Source organism: Nomascus leucogenys, chromosome 7b (assembly GCF_006542625.1).
Source record: "Nomascus leucogenys isolate Asia chromosome 7b, Asia_NLE_v1, whole genome shotgun sequence".
Taxonomy (NCBI): domain Eukaryota; kingdom Metazoa; phylum Chordata; class Mammalia; order Primates; family Hylobatidae; genus Nomascus; species Nomascus leucogenys.
Window position 1 is genome coordinate 20,155,486 of NC_044387.1, and position 14,319 is coordinate 20,169,804.

The 14,319-nt window shown below is 35.6% G+C and overlaps 1 long non-coding RNA gene across 1 annotated transcript; it reads right to left on the reverse strand.

Annotated features, from left to right (window-relative positions):
* Window positions 1-1,641: 1,641 nt before the first annotated feature.
* On the reverse strand, window positions 1,642-12,168 carry LOC115835917. Its single transcript, XR_004030876.1, has 3 exons — window positions 12,075-12,168; window positions 2,883-2,886; window positions 1,642-1,651 (listed from the first exon to the last, which is right to left on the reverse strand). It is a non-coding gene; the product is annotated as an uncharacterized LOC115835917 (long non-coding RNA).
* Window positions 12,169-14,319: the final 2,151 nt, after the last annotated feature.

The window sequence follows — 14,319 nt, forward strand, 5'->3', positions numbered from 1 at the left end:
CATGGTGGGGGGGCACCTGTAATTCCAGCTATTCAGGAGGCTGAGGCAGGAGAATTACATGAACCTGGGAGGCAGAGGTTGCAATGAGCCAAGATTGTGCCATTGCACCCCAGCCTGGGCAACAACAGCGAAACTCCATCTCAACAACAGAGCAGACTTTCAAGTGATCACCATCTCCCACAATACAACATTCTGAATCACTCTTCGGGAGTTTCACAATGCTGAGTTGTGTAGAGGACCTTAAAGAAGTCCTGCAATTTCAAATTATAAAACAAACAAAATAAACCATTATCCAGTCTCTGCCCAACTGTTTTTTCTTGTTTTAAATTCTTAAAGCTGCCTTTGATAAATAATGAATTATGAGGTCAAATAAGATTATCACGATTATCACTGAAGTCATACTTGGTGGCCAGGCACAGTGGCTCACGCCTGTAATCCCAGCACTTTGGGAGGCTGAGATGGGTGGATCACCTGAGGTCAGGAGTTCAAGACCAGCCTGGCCAACATGGTGAAACCTCTTCTCTACTAAAAATACAAAAATTAGCTGGGCGTGGTGGTACATGACTGTAGTCTCAGTTACTTGGGAGGCTAAGGCAGGAAAATCACTTGAACCTGGGAGACAGGGATTGCAGTGAGCTGAGATCGTGCCACTGCACTCCAGCCTTTGTGACAGAGTGAGACTCTGTCTCAGAAAACAAAAAAAAAGTCATAGTTGGTTATTACAATATAATTATAATTATTTTAAATTTACTTTTTCAATACACAAAGTTTCAGATCCATCTCTGTCTCCAGATCTCTGTTTCACACTGTTATGGAAATACTGGAAAGATACTCTTATGGTTTTATGAAGAAAATAGCCAATTAAAATATTTGCATAAATAAGGAGACTTCTCAAAGAACTAAAAATAGAACTACCCTTTCATTCAGCAATCTCACTTCTGGGTATCTATCCAAAGGAAAGGAAACCATTATATAAAAAAGACGTCTTCTCTCATATGTTTAATGCAGTACTATTCACAATAGCAAAGTCATGAAATGAACCTGGGTGTTCATCAACAGATGATTGGATAAATAAAATATGGTGTATATATACTATGAAATACTACTTAGCCATAAAAAGAATTAAATCATATCTTTTGCAACAACATGGGCAGAACTAGAGGCCATTTTCCTAAGTAATAGAACACAGAAAAATAAATTCAAATACTTCATATTCTCACTTATAAGTGGGAACTAAACAATGGATATGCATGAACATAAAAAAATGGAATAATGGACATTAGAGACTTCAAAAGCTGGGAGGATCGGAGGCTAGTAAGGCATGAAAAATTACCTATTAAGTACAAGTTCACTATTCAGGTGATGGGTACACTAAAAGCCCAGACTTCCCCATGATGCAATATATGCATGTAAGAAACCTATACTTGTACCTCTTAAATATATAATAATAATAATAGAAAAAAATATTTGCACAAAGTGATAAATTCTGTACTACATTTTTGGTCCAATATAATATAAAATAATAAGGCAAATAAAAATGAAATTCTGCATGTGAAAAATAGAGTTGAGTGTCAAAGAGTAGACAGTGGACTCTGGAAGGATGGTAAGAGTTGGTGTTACAGGCAGGGCTGACTGTGTCCCCGCAAATGTGCTTTCACTTCCTATGCAGTACTTGTTGCATATACTTCAAATATCTCACCTAGTTATAGGGAATGGACAAATATGTCTAAATATACTTAGATATAAGATAACATGGTGTATTTATATAGGCCCGGACTTACCTATATCTGATGAATCTAGAGAGATACATTAAATACTAAAATCAGAGATTAAAATTTGCAACTTTGTATCAGCTGGTGAGACAACTCTGTTTTCGGACCTCTGTGGACTCCCTTGGTGATCTCCAACCTCAGTTTAAATTTAAAAGCCACTTAGATGCTCAAATTTATTACTTTTTGTGTCCAGTGCAGACCTCTGCCTTGCAGGTACCATCTTGTATGTTCAATGGCTTATTTGAGCTCTCCACTTGAATGTCTAATACTTAAAATATGTACATCTAAGTTCTACAAAATTCTGCTTAACCTTCAGTCTCCTTGATATAAATCATGGCCACTCCTTCTTTTCAGTTGTTTATCCTCAAAACCCATCATTCCTCTCTCCTCCCTTAATCTCAACCCAATATCCCATTTGTCAGGAAACACTGCTGGCTATACGTTCCAAAAATATCCAGAATCCAACCACTTCTCACCACCTCCACCATTCACCCTAGTCCAAGACACCACTTGCTGGAGTTTCTGAAAAATTATCTGTGATATTTTCCTCTTCCAGGCTCCTACGAGGATTGCTCTTCTTTATTTTCTTTGAAGTTAGACATGACCACATGGCTTCCATTGGATAATAAAATGTAAATGGTAGTGACATGAGAAACTTTCCTGTGGAAGCTTTGAGAGCAGGTTCATGTTTCACCACATCCCCTTTTCCTTTCTTACGTGTTGAAGAAGCCACCAAGACAGAGATTCTGCCAGTTTGAGCTCCTCAGTGACCATGGTGAGCAAAGGACCCCTGAAATCTATGTTGGACATATATGTGTTAGAAATAACTTTGGTTCTGGTAGTTCGCTGAGGTTAAGAAATTGGTCCATTAGCACACTATTGTGACTGATTATAATTATATATAGATAAATAAATATATAATAATTAATATATATAATTATATTATATATTATAATTATTATAGATTCCTAACTGGGGCCCATGCCTCCACCCAGTCTATTCTTAAAAGGTCAGAGCAAATCTGATATAATGGGAGACTTTTTTTCTGCTCAAAATCCACCAGGACACTTCTCTCTGAGTAAAGGACACATTTCTAAATATGACATACACGGCCCTATGTAGTCTGACCTCTATTACCTCTGATCTTATTTCTCTTTACTCTTCCTATAGCTCACTCCACTCCAGCTGTAGTCACTTCCCTTTTCTGTTATAGCAAGGCAGGCACATTTGCTCCCCCTCCTGAGGCTATGCTCTGGTTCTTTCTGGACCCTGAAATGCTCTCTGCCAGACAGCCCCAGGGGGTCACTCCCACTCTTCCTTCAAACCATTTTTTAAATGTCACCTTCCCAGGAATTTTTTTTTCTATCTCTTTTAAAATTACAATCTCTCCTATACCCTATCATGCTGGTGAATCTGATCCATTTTCCTGGAACTATTTCTTTCTGCATATAATTTATCAGTGTATGTTTATGGTTTGCTGACCATCTCCAGTATAATGCGAACTTCATAAGGGTGTTAATTTTTTGATCTATTTTGGTCAGTAGTGTATCACCAGGGGTAGAACACAGCTTGACACCATTTAGTAAATAACTGATTACAAAAATGAATGAATATCATTGTGAGAATTTATTTTTAGCTTATTCTATGTTACATATCCCATTGAATATCTTCTTAAGTAGAATGTTATTGGAGTATTAATAAGGCTGTGACTCTCAAACAGAAAAAATAAGATAAGCATTTGTGTGTATGTACATTTCTGCTTATTAAAAAGGATATATGTTGAAAGAAAAGTCTCCACTCCTATTGACAGATACTAAAATCCAGATCATCACCTTGGAAATGTTTAAGGGTGTTATTCATGGTTTGAGAAAATAATTGAGAAAGAGTGGTATTTACTAGATGGGGTAAATATTGACCTAAATATAGCATAAGCATTGTCAGTCTTATCAAATATGAATCTATTTTACCAATCAATATTATGTTTAATCAAAAATTAATTACTTCTAATTCTGTTTAGCTAATGTATTTTTTCCCAATCCATTTACCTTGCTGATCCTACCCTTGTTAGAAACTTCGTAAAGAAACTACCTTTAGTTGTTTGTGTGATCTTTCATTCAAGTTTTTTCTTATCCTCAGCATCTCCTTTTCTTTATGAGAAAGTTTATATTTACTAAAAATAAAAAAAAAATTAAAAAACTGCTGACAAACACATCAAATAGTAAGTGGAAACAATAATTCATATCTAGACGAAACAAGTTATTCAACTTCAACATATTTCTAGGTGTTTCTCAGAGTAGAGGAAATATAATGAGTCCAGGAAAAAAAAAGATTTTCTCTTTTCACTCATAAAGTCACATTTTTTTTTGTAAAAATTTATGACGTCTTCAAAAAACCCGAGGTTGAAATGTTCACCTTCCAGGAATAAACTTGGAGAATTTGAAATTTGATCTCCTGTGTTGTATTTGAGCAACATACAACCTTTTATTACAGATGAACAACTTGGGACCCAATTGCTTAGCCCATGGTGGTGACGCCAAGTTTCAGTGTCCGAGTTACAAATGGAATCCCAATTTATGGACTGTTAGTGAACAATTTACCATGCCATAGTGATTCTTAAAATTTATTAGCCAAAAATAGTGTGTGGTTTTGCATGACATACTTTATTATTTTTACTTACTGTTAATAGTCATCTTTTAAAAATCAAGTTTATTGCTACCTAATATAATTTTAGAGCTGAATGTAATTTTTGAGAGCATCAGGATGAATGCACATAACCTCCATAAGCTCTAAGGTACCTAATCATCATACAGTGGGTGTGCATTTTTTTTTTTTTTTTTTTTTTTTTGAGACGGAGTCTTGCTCTGTCACCCAGGCTGGAGTGCAGTGGTGCGATCTTGGCTCACTGCAAACTCTGCCTCCCGGGTTCACCCCATTCTCCTGCCTCAGCCTCTCCGAGTAGCTGGGACTACAGGTGCCCGCCACCACACCCAGCTAATTTTTTTGTATTTTTAATAGAGACGGGGTTTCACTGTGGTCTCGATCTCCTGACCTCGTGATCCGCCCGCCTCGGCCTCCCAAAGTGCTGGGATTACAAGCGTGAGCCACGGCGCTCTGCCAAGGTGTGCATTTTCAACCCCAATCTTGTGGAACCACTTCAGTAAACCTTAAAGAAAATGGATATATTATCTTACTCTCATTCACAGATTGTACAACTGCTGACACTGAGGTTTTACTTGGAAGTACCTTAATTACTAAACCATGAAAAAATGACTTACATTCATCTTATTCTTATAGTTGATTATTAAAATATTAGTTAAAACAAGGTTAATAAGAGCTAATTCGATCTGTTTTGAACATACAAATGGAATAAAATAAAATTAATTGAATAAATATAAATTTAGTTTATTTTATTGAAATAAAATTAGTTGAATAAAAATAAAATGTATTATAAAATTATGATTTAAATTATAAGTCTGTGAAGTTGACTATTCTCACATAAATTATTGAACCTGATCACTTATTTTTATTTCTTCACTTGTATATATTGTTTTTAGAAAGAAACCTGCCAGTAAGTTTATTACCCAATAAAAGTAACTTGCTTAGAAAAACATAAAATTAAATAGAACCAAGATAAAGTACACTTTTTTTCCCTCTTATATAAATCATTCCAAGTCAGGAACAATTCAAGATAATAAATTGTTAGTTTGTGAAAATTTTATGACTTTTACTAAGAAAAGCTGAAAGATTACAAAGGAAGTGATATGGTCATATCCATATTCTGTAACACATTTTTTTCTGCATATGCAAAGGTTTTATTGGGGAATAATTTCCATAAAGATAAACTTTCTAACTTGACAATAAGGATACATGTGTTTTCCTATTATTCAATTTTTGCAGAATTACTTACCAAAAATGTATGAATATTACTGAAACTTGCCTATTATCCACAAAATGTCCTCTACTTTGTTAATTAGGATAACTTATAATTAGTGACTTAGAAGTCTTCTTTATAATTGTAGCTACAAATAGTCAAGAATATATATTTAATAGAGAAAACAGTATGTTATTCTCTAATGGATTCCTGTTCTGCATTCCTGTGTCTATCGATAGAATGTTAACAGATTATTAACAATAAGAATACAAATTGTGCCAAAATATTTTAATTTCAACTCAAATATGCTGTTTGAAAATAAATTTAAAATGTCTAGTTTAATATCTATTGAACATTTTAAATGTTTACATAGCCTTTAGCATCCCTTAAATATTACTTTTAACTTATTTCAAATTTATAGTTACTCAGATTAAACTAATAATGGATAAAAACACATTTGGCATAAATGTATATTTATTCATAGCATATTTAAAAAATTAATAAGCTTTATTTTTTTAGAGCAGCTCAGGTTTACAAAAAAAAGTACAGATTTATCATATTGTTCCCCTTTTCTCCCACTGCTGTTTCCCTATTATTAACATCTTGCATTAATGGATTACATTTGCAACAATTGATGAACTATTAATAATACTAGTTTATTATTAATTAATATGCATAGATTAGCATTCACCGTTTATGTTGTACAAGTCTGTGGGTTTTGCTAAATGCATTCTTGTATCCAGGATCACAGATCCACACAGAAGAGTTTTTTTACCCAGAAAATCCTCCCTCCCCCACAACTCCTGGGAAGCACTGATTTTTTACTGTCTCAATAGTTATGCCTTTTTTAGACTGTCATATAGTTGGAATCACAAAGAATATAGTCATTTCAGGCTGGCTATTTTCACTTAGCCATATTTTGTGCATGATAGCTCACTTATTTGTATTGCTGAATATTTTTCCATTGTATGAATGTATTTCATGAATGTTTGTTCATCCACTCACCTATTGAATAATTGCTTGATTATTCCCAATTTTTGACGATGATGAGTAACTGAAAATTACTGTTCATGTTTTTGTGTGGACATCTGTTTTTGACTCCTTTGGGTATTACATACCTAAAAGTACAATTGCTGGCTCATATGGTAAAACTACTTGGCATTGTAAGAAACTGCCAAAGTGTCTTGTGAAATTTTGATATCATTTTCCATTTTCATTAGCAATGAATACAACTTCCCGTGGCTGCACATACTCACCAGCATTTGTTGTCAATGTTTTGATTTTCACCATTCTAGTAGGTATGTAGTAATATTCCATTGCTGTTTTAACTTGCATTTTCCTAATTACATAAAATATTGAGCATTTTTATATGCTTATTTGCCATCTGTACATCTTCTTTGATGAGGTGTCTGTTGAGCCCTTTTGTGCACTTTTTGATTGTGTCTTTTGTTTCCTCATTCATGACTTTTAACAATGCTTTGTGTATTTTGAGCACCTTTCCTTTATTAGTATGTTTTACAAATATTTCTTTTAAGTCTGCAGCTTGTGTTTTAATTTTCTTATCATTGTCATTCAAGTGCAGATATATTTAATTGTAATGAAGTCCAACTTATTTTTTTCTTGAACTGTGCATTTGTTGTTGTATCTAAATACTCATTGTCACATATAAGGTCACCTCGATTTTGGCCTGGTATTATCTAGAAGTTTCATATATTTATATTTTATACTTAGGCCTGGGATCCACTTTAATTTTTGACAGTATGTAAGGTCAGTGTCCAAAGTCATTATTTAATTTTTTTGGTATGTGGATATTCAGTTTTTCCAGCACCATTTGTTGAAAACACTAACCTTACCCCATTGGACTGCTTTACTATTGAGTCAAATATCAGTTTACTACGTTTGTATGGGTCTATTTTTGGACTCTATCAGCTTGGATTGGTGTACTTATTATTTTGCAAATACTACACTGTCTTGAGTGCTGTTACTATACAGTAAACTTGTAATCAGATAGTGGGAGTCCTCTGACATTGTTCTTCTTTTTTTTTTTTTTTTTTTTTGAGACGGAGTCTCGCTCTGTCGCCCAGGCTGGAGTGCAGTGGTGCAATCTCGGCTCACTGCAAGCTCCGCCTCCTAGGTTCACGCCATTCTCCTGCCTCAGCCTCTCCGAGTAGCTGGGACTACAGGTGCCCGCCACCACACCTGGCTAATTTTTTTGTATTTTTAGTAGAGACGGGGTTTCACTGTGGTCTCGATCTCCTGACCTGGTGATCTGCCCGCCTCGGCCTCCCAAAGTGCTGGGATTACAAGCGTGAGCCACCACGCCCGGCCAACATTGTTCTTCTTGAAAGTTGCCTATCCTGGATCTTGTGCCTTTTCATACTAATTTTAGAATCAGTTTGTTTCCATAGTAATTTGATTGAGATTTTGATTGAGATTTTTTTGAATCTGTAGTTCAAGTTGGAAAAAATTGACGTATTTACAATGTTGAGTAATTTGTATTTGCAAATACAGACTCTCTACAATTATTTAGACCTTCTATTTCTTTCATCAGAGTTTTGTAGTTTTCCTCATACAGCAGTAATATATTTTTGCTAACTTTATACCTAAATATTCCAATGGTTTTGATGCTAATGTAAATGGTGCTGTGTCTTTAATTTCACATCTAATTTTGTATTGCCAATATATAAGAAAGCAATTGACTTTTGCATATTGACTTTGTGTCTTGAAACCTTACTATAATCATTTACCAGTTGTAAGAGTATTTTTACATTTGTTTGTTTTTGATTTTGGGAATTTTCTACATGGACAATCATGTCAATAATAAAACTGGCAAAAAATAAGCCAGTTTTATTTTTTCCTTTCTAATCTGTATACTTTATTCTATTTTCTTATTTTATTGCTTTATCGAGAGCTTCCAATGCAATGTTGAACAGGAACTGTGAGAAGAGAGACACTTGCCTCCTTTTTTCTGATTTAGAGGGAAAGCCTCTAGTTTCTCATCATTAAGTATGATGTTATCTGTTAGTTTATTGTAGACGTCCTTTACCTAAAGTTGACAAAATTCCACTCTATTTCCAGTTTGCTGATTTCTTAAAAATCCTGAATGGCTGTTAGATTTTGTCAAATCTATTTAGGTAATCTTGTGTCTGGAATTTTTTCCTTCCGGTGGGTTCTTGGTCTCACTGACTTCAAGAATTTATCTGCGGACCTTTGCAGAGCGTGTTACAGCTCTTAAAGATGGTGTGCCAGATGTGTCCTGAGTTTGTTCCTTCTGGTGGGTTCGTGGTCTTGCTGACTTCAGGAGTGAACGCAGACCTTCACAGCAAGTGTTACAGCTCTTAAACGTGCTGCAAACCCCGTCAGCAGCAGCAAGATTTATCGTGAAGAGCAAAGAACATAGCATCCACAGTATATGATCGACCCCAGGGAGTTGCGCTGCTAGCTTGGGTGGCTAGCTTTTATTCCCTTATTTGGCCCCACCCACATCCTGCTGATTGGTCCATTTTACAGAGCACTGATTGGTCAATTTTACCGAATGCTGATTTGTCCATTTTACAGGGTGCTGATTGGTCCATTTTACAGTGTGCTGACTGGTGCGGTTACAATCCTTTAGCTAGAGGCAAAAGTTCTCCAAGTCCCCACAGGACCCAGAAGCCCAGCTGGCTTCACCTCTCAATCATGTGATTTTTCTCCTTAGCTGTTGATGTGATGAATTACATTAATTAATTTTCAAATACTGAACCAGGCTTGCATAGCTGTAATAAATTCAAATTGCTTATGGTGTGTAACTGTTTTTATTCATTATTGGATTTGGTTTTCTAATATTTCATTGAGGGTTTTTGCATCTATGTTTATGAGACATGTTCGTCTGCAGTTTCCCTTTCATATTTCTTTGTCTGGTTTTGGTTAGGGCAATGTGGCATCATAGAACGGGTTAAAATATGTGCCCTTTGTTTCTATTTTTTGAAACAGATTGTAGATAATCTAATTAATGTCATTTACTTCTTAAATGTTTAGTAGAATTTACCAGTAAAACAACTTGGTCCTGATGCTTTCTACTTTGGAAAGTATTAATTATTGATTCCATTACCTTAATAAGTACAAGCCTATTCAGATTATCTATTTCTCCTTGTGTGAGTTTTGGTAGATTGTGTCTTTCAAGGAATTGGTCAATTTTATCTAGCTAGCTTATCAAATTTGTGAGCATAGAATTGTTCATTATTTCTTTATTATCTATTTAGTATATCTGTAATATTTGTTTAAAAACTATATGATGGTTGCCCTAGTATTTGCAATATACATTTTGATTAATCCAAGTTCACTTTTAAGTAACATGATACCACTTCACAGGTAGTACAAGTGCCTTATTATGGAGTATACCAAATTCCTCCCTCCCAGCTCATAAGACCTTGTCATTTATTTCACTTATCCATAAGCTATAATGGTGATTATTATTTTTCAATGAACTCTTATCATTTAGATTAATTAAGCATCAGAAAAATAAAAGGCTTTATTTTATCTTTATTTCTTTTTAAAGCTTTTTGTTTTTGCAAATGTAGTTCTAAGTTTCTGATGTATATTATTTTCTTTCTCTTCGTAGAACTTCTTTTAATGTTTCTTGTGAAGTAGTTCTACCAGTGACAAATTTGCTCGATTTTTCTTTGAGATAGTTTTTATGTCTCTTCTAATTTTTAAGATAATTTTATTGGACACAGAATTCTAGGTTTGTGGTTTTATTATTTTAATTATTTAAATATTTTACTCTGCTCTCTTCATTCTTACATGTTTTCTGAAGAAAAGTCTGATGTAATTCTTACTCTTACTTCTCTATAGGAAATATATTTTATTTTTTTCAGATTTCTCTCTTTATCTTTGATTTCTGCATTTTATTATGATATGCATAGCTGTAGATTTTTTGGCATTTATTCTCCTTGGTGTTCTCTAAGCCTCATGGTTCTGTGGTTTGTCATCTGTCATTGTTTCTAACTCTCTTTCTTCTACTGTTGATATTGTCATAACACATATTATATGTCTTTGCAATTTTCCCACAGTCTTGGATGTTATGTTCCTTTGGATAAGTTTTCTTTGAACTTCACTTTGGCAGTTTCTATTAACGTATCTTAAAGCTTACTGATGATTTCCTCTATTGTCTACTGATGAGGCATTCATCATTTCTGTTAGAGCATTCTTGATTTCTAACATTTATTTTGATTCATTTCTACATTTTCAACTCTTGCTTACATTACTTATCTGCTCTTGCATGTTGTCCACTTTATTCTTTTTTTTTTTTTTTTTTTTTTTTTTTTTTTGAGACGGAGTCTTGCTCTGTGACCCAGGCTGGAGTGCAGTGGCGCAATCTCGGCTCACTGCAAGCTCCGCCTCCCGGGTTCATGCCATTCTCCTGCCTCAGCCTCTCCTAGTAGCTGGGACTACAGGCGCCCGCCACCACGCCCGGCTAATTTTTTGTATTTTTAGTAGAGACGGGGTTTCACCGTGGTCTCGATCTCCTGACCTTGTGATCCGCCTGCCTCGGCCTCCCAAAGTGCTGGGATTATAAGCGTGAGCCACCGCGCCCGGCCCACTTTATTCTTTAGAACCCTTAGCATATTAATCATAGTGGTTATTTAAAATTCCTGGTCTGATAATTCCAAACTCTCTCATAGCCACGTCTGGTTTTGATGCTTGGATTGTCTCTTTAGACTGTGATTTCAGCTAAAGGATACCAGAAATATTTTATTGCCAAATACACTTCCTTGCCATATATTGAGATAGCTATTCAGAGGGTAGACAGACAACAACAGCCCTGAAAACCTGCCTTTTGTGGAGGATATTTACATTTGTAGAGAAAAGTCTACATCAGTGAAGTAAACAACAAGGCTTTCTCTGAGATCTCGCCTTTGTTCACATCTCAGATAAATTAATTCAAACACAGGCTACCTTCTTTTCCAAGTGCTGCTATCTGGAAGTCTTTATCTACATAACAAGACAACCTTTGCTGGCCATGCCTTTTCTCTTCTCTCCCTTCCATAACCTGTCTTGCTGAGCGCCTTGCCCTTATTTTTAACCTCAAGATAGTATAAAAGTGTCAACCATGTAGCCCCCCTCTTTTGAGTTTTTGTGTTTTGTGTAACTCCTACACACATGTGTATGTTAGTAAATTTTGTATGCCTCTTTTTCTATTAATCTGCCCTTTGTCAGATGATTTTCAGCAAATCTTCAGAGGGCAAAGTGGAAAGTTTCTTCTGGCCCTGATACTACTTTTTAACATGCCTTGTAATGTTATAGTAGTTATTAAGAAATTATTGTAGGTAAATAGGGGAAAAGGGGTCCTTGGGAAGTTTTCATTTTTTTAAAGCATCTCCGGAAAAGTTTCTTGTAAAGCCCTGGCTCTTAGAGCCAGGCGGACAACCTTTGATATGCAAATGAAATACATTAGAAACTGGGTCCACCCAAACATGGTGATTCCCGCCCTCTTCTTCTTGCCCTTGCCCCACATGTGCCTGGCGACATGGCAGCCCCCACATAACTCCACTGTGTAGAACATCATGGCGCCCTGCATTTGCATATTATAAGGCTAGGGTGGGAAGGCCAGTTTTTTCGCGGGCTACATGAATGACATGCCTGGTCAAACCAATCTCCTGAGCCCTATGCAAATCAAACACCACCTCCTCCAGCTTCTTCATATACCTGGCTGGTATCCATGGCAGGTGGGGTTCCCGCTCTGTGCTTTGGAGACCCCTCCCTCTGTCTCTGTACAGCGGAGCTTCTTCCTTTTTTCTTCCCACTTCTATCTTGCCTACTAAACTCGGCTCCTTAAAACCACTCCACGTATGTCCGTGTCGTATTGTCTAAGCCAGCATGAGGACCAAGAACCTTGGTGTTCCTCCACTCGTCGGAGCCGTATCGGTAAGTTTTTGTTGAAAGCCAGATGTCAGGTAAAAGGAACTCAGGTAAACAGGCCTTTAACGTGATATTTTATATTATCTGGCTAGGGATTAGGTATAGTTACAATTTTCCATAGCTGTGGTGTCAAAGCCTAAAAAAGATACCTAGTGTTTTTGTGAGTATTTTGTGAGAATTCTGTGAGAGTAGAGAGAAAAAGTTTGCTCCTGTGGCTTCAATTATCTGATATATCAAAGGAGAGTTGTTGGTTTTCAATTTGTTCGGCTTTTCTCTTACTGTGTGGACTGGAGTGGCAACTTGCAAGCCCTTTATGTCTAACTGAAAGTTAAAAAAAATTAATACTATTTTGGTAGTTTTAATGAGCAAGAACTTCATTAATTTATGGAGATGAAGGTAGCACAATACGTTTTGGAAAGCACAAAATTCTACAGGATCTCTGAAGCTGTGAACATAGACGGTGTATTAATGTAGGAGGACAAGTATATACCCAGGGATTTTTAATTAAACATAGAAAAATCATGCTATATGTATTTTATATCATTCTGAAAGAAGTGGAGGACCACCGAAAGACCTTTAGTAGTGGGGTAGCAAATTTTAAATGTCCTTGTTATGAAAATTACTTTGAAAAACATATAGACTCTTAATTCCTAAATTTCTTTTGAAAAATTGTAATACTAATAACTGAAAAAGAGTTACCTGCTGTCTTAGTCCGTTTGTGTTGCTATAACATAATACCATAGACTGGGTAATTTATAAAGAACAGAAATTTATTTCTCTGGAGCTATATAGTCCAAGATCAGGTTACTGCGAGGTTCAGCTCTCTGGTGATGCTGCTGTCTGCTTCAAAGATAGTACCATAACGCTGCATTCTCTGGTGGGGAGGAATGCTGTATCCTTACGTGGTGGAAAGAATGAAAAGGGGAAAAGATGCCAAACTCTCTTTATCAAGCCCTTTTATAATGGCATAAATCTATTTATGAAGTTGGAGCCTTTGTGACCTAAACATCTCCCAAAAGGCTCCACCTTGCAACACTTTGCTTTGGTGATTAAATTTCCAACACATCGAGGACACATTCAGACCATAGCATCTGGTAAATTTGTAAAAGAATAGAGATTTCCAGGGCTCATGGCTGTTGAACTTTGTTACATTTGTGCTGATATATGTGTAATTTTAATAGGACTCTCCTTATAATTCTGATGAATATATGAGTATTACATTTTTCTGTACTACTTGTCTTGTAAATATTTTGTACATGTTTATTCTTCTTACTCTCCGTAATAGACTATATATTCCTTGAGAATATGAAAGAAGGTTATTCCTCTATCCTCAGCATGTAGATTTTACATTTCTTCTACATGTAAAATAAATTGTCAGAATACTTACAATTTAGCATGAATGAAAATCATTAGCCCTTCTTCCATTGCCCAGTGAAAAATCTGGAATCTTGGTATATGGGAGCTCAGTGAATGTGAAAGTTGTCCTGAAGTAGACTAAAAAAAAATGTACCTTAATAGAAGAAAGTTTCCACGATTTTCTGCCTATTCGAGGTAAAGGGAATGAAAAGAGTAGTAATTTCAGACTAACTCTGTTCCCTACCGTGCATATACCTCCATCACTAAAGTTGAGAAGAGATTCTGAAAAGTGTTTAAAAGGATTGGCTTTCATTTATGTCAAAACCATCATCTTCTGCCTTTAATCCCATCAAGCCTTTTCTACCTGTCTATGTCATTCACCAAAAGTCATATAGTACCAGTTCAGCATTAATTTACTGC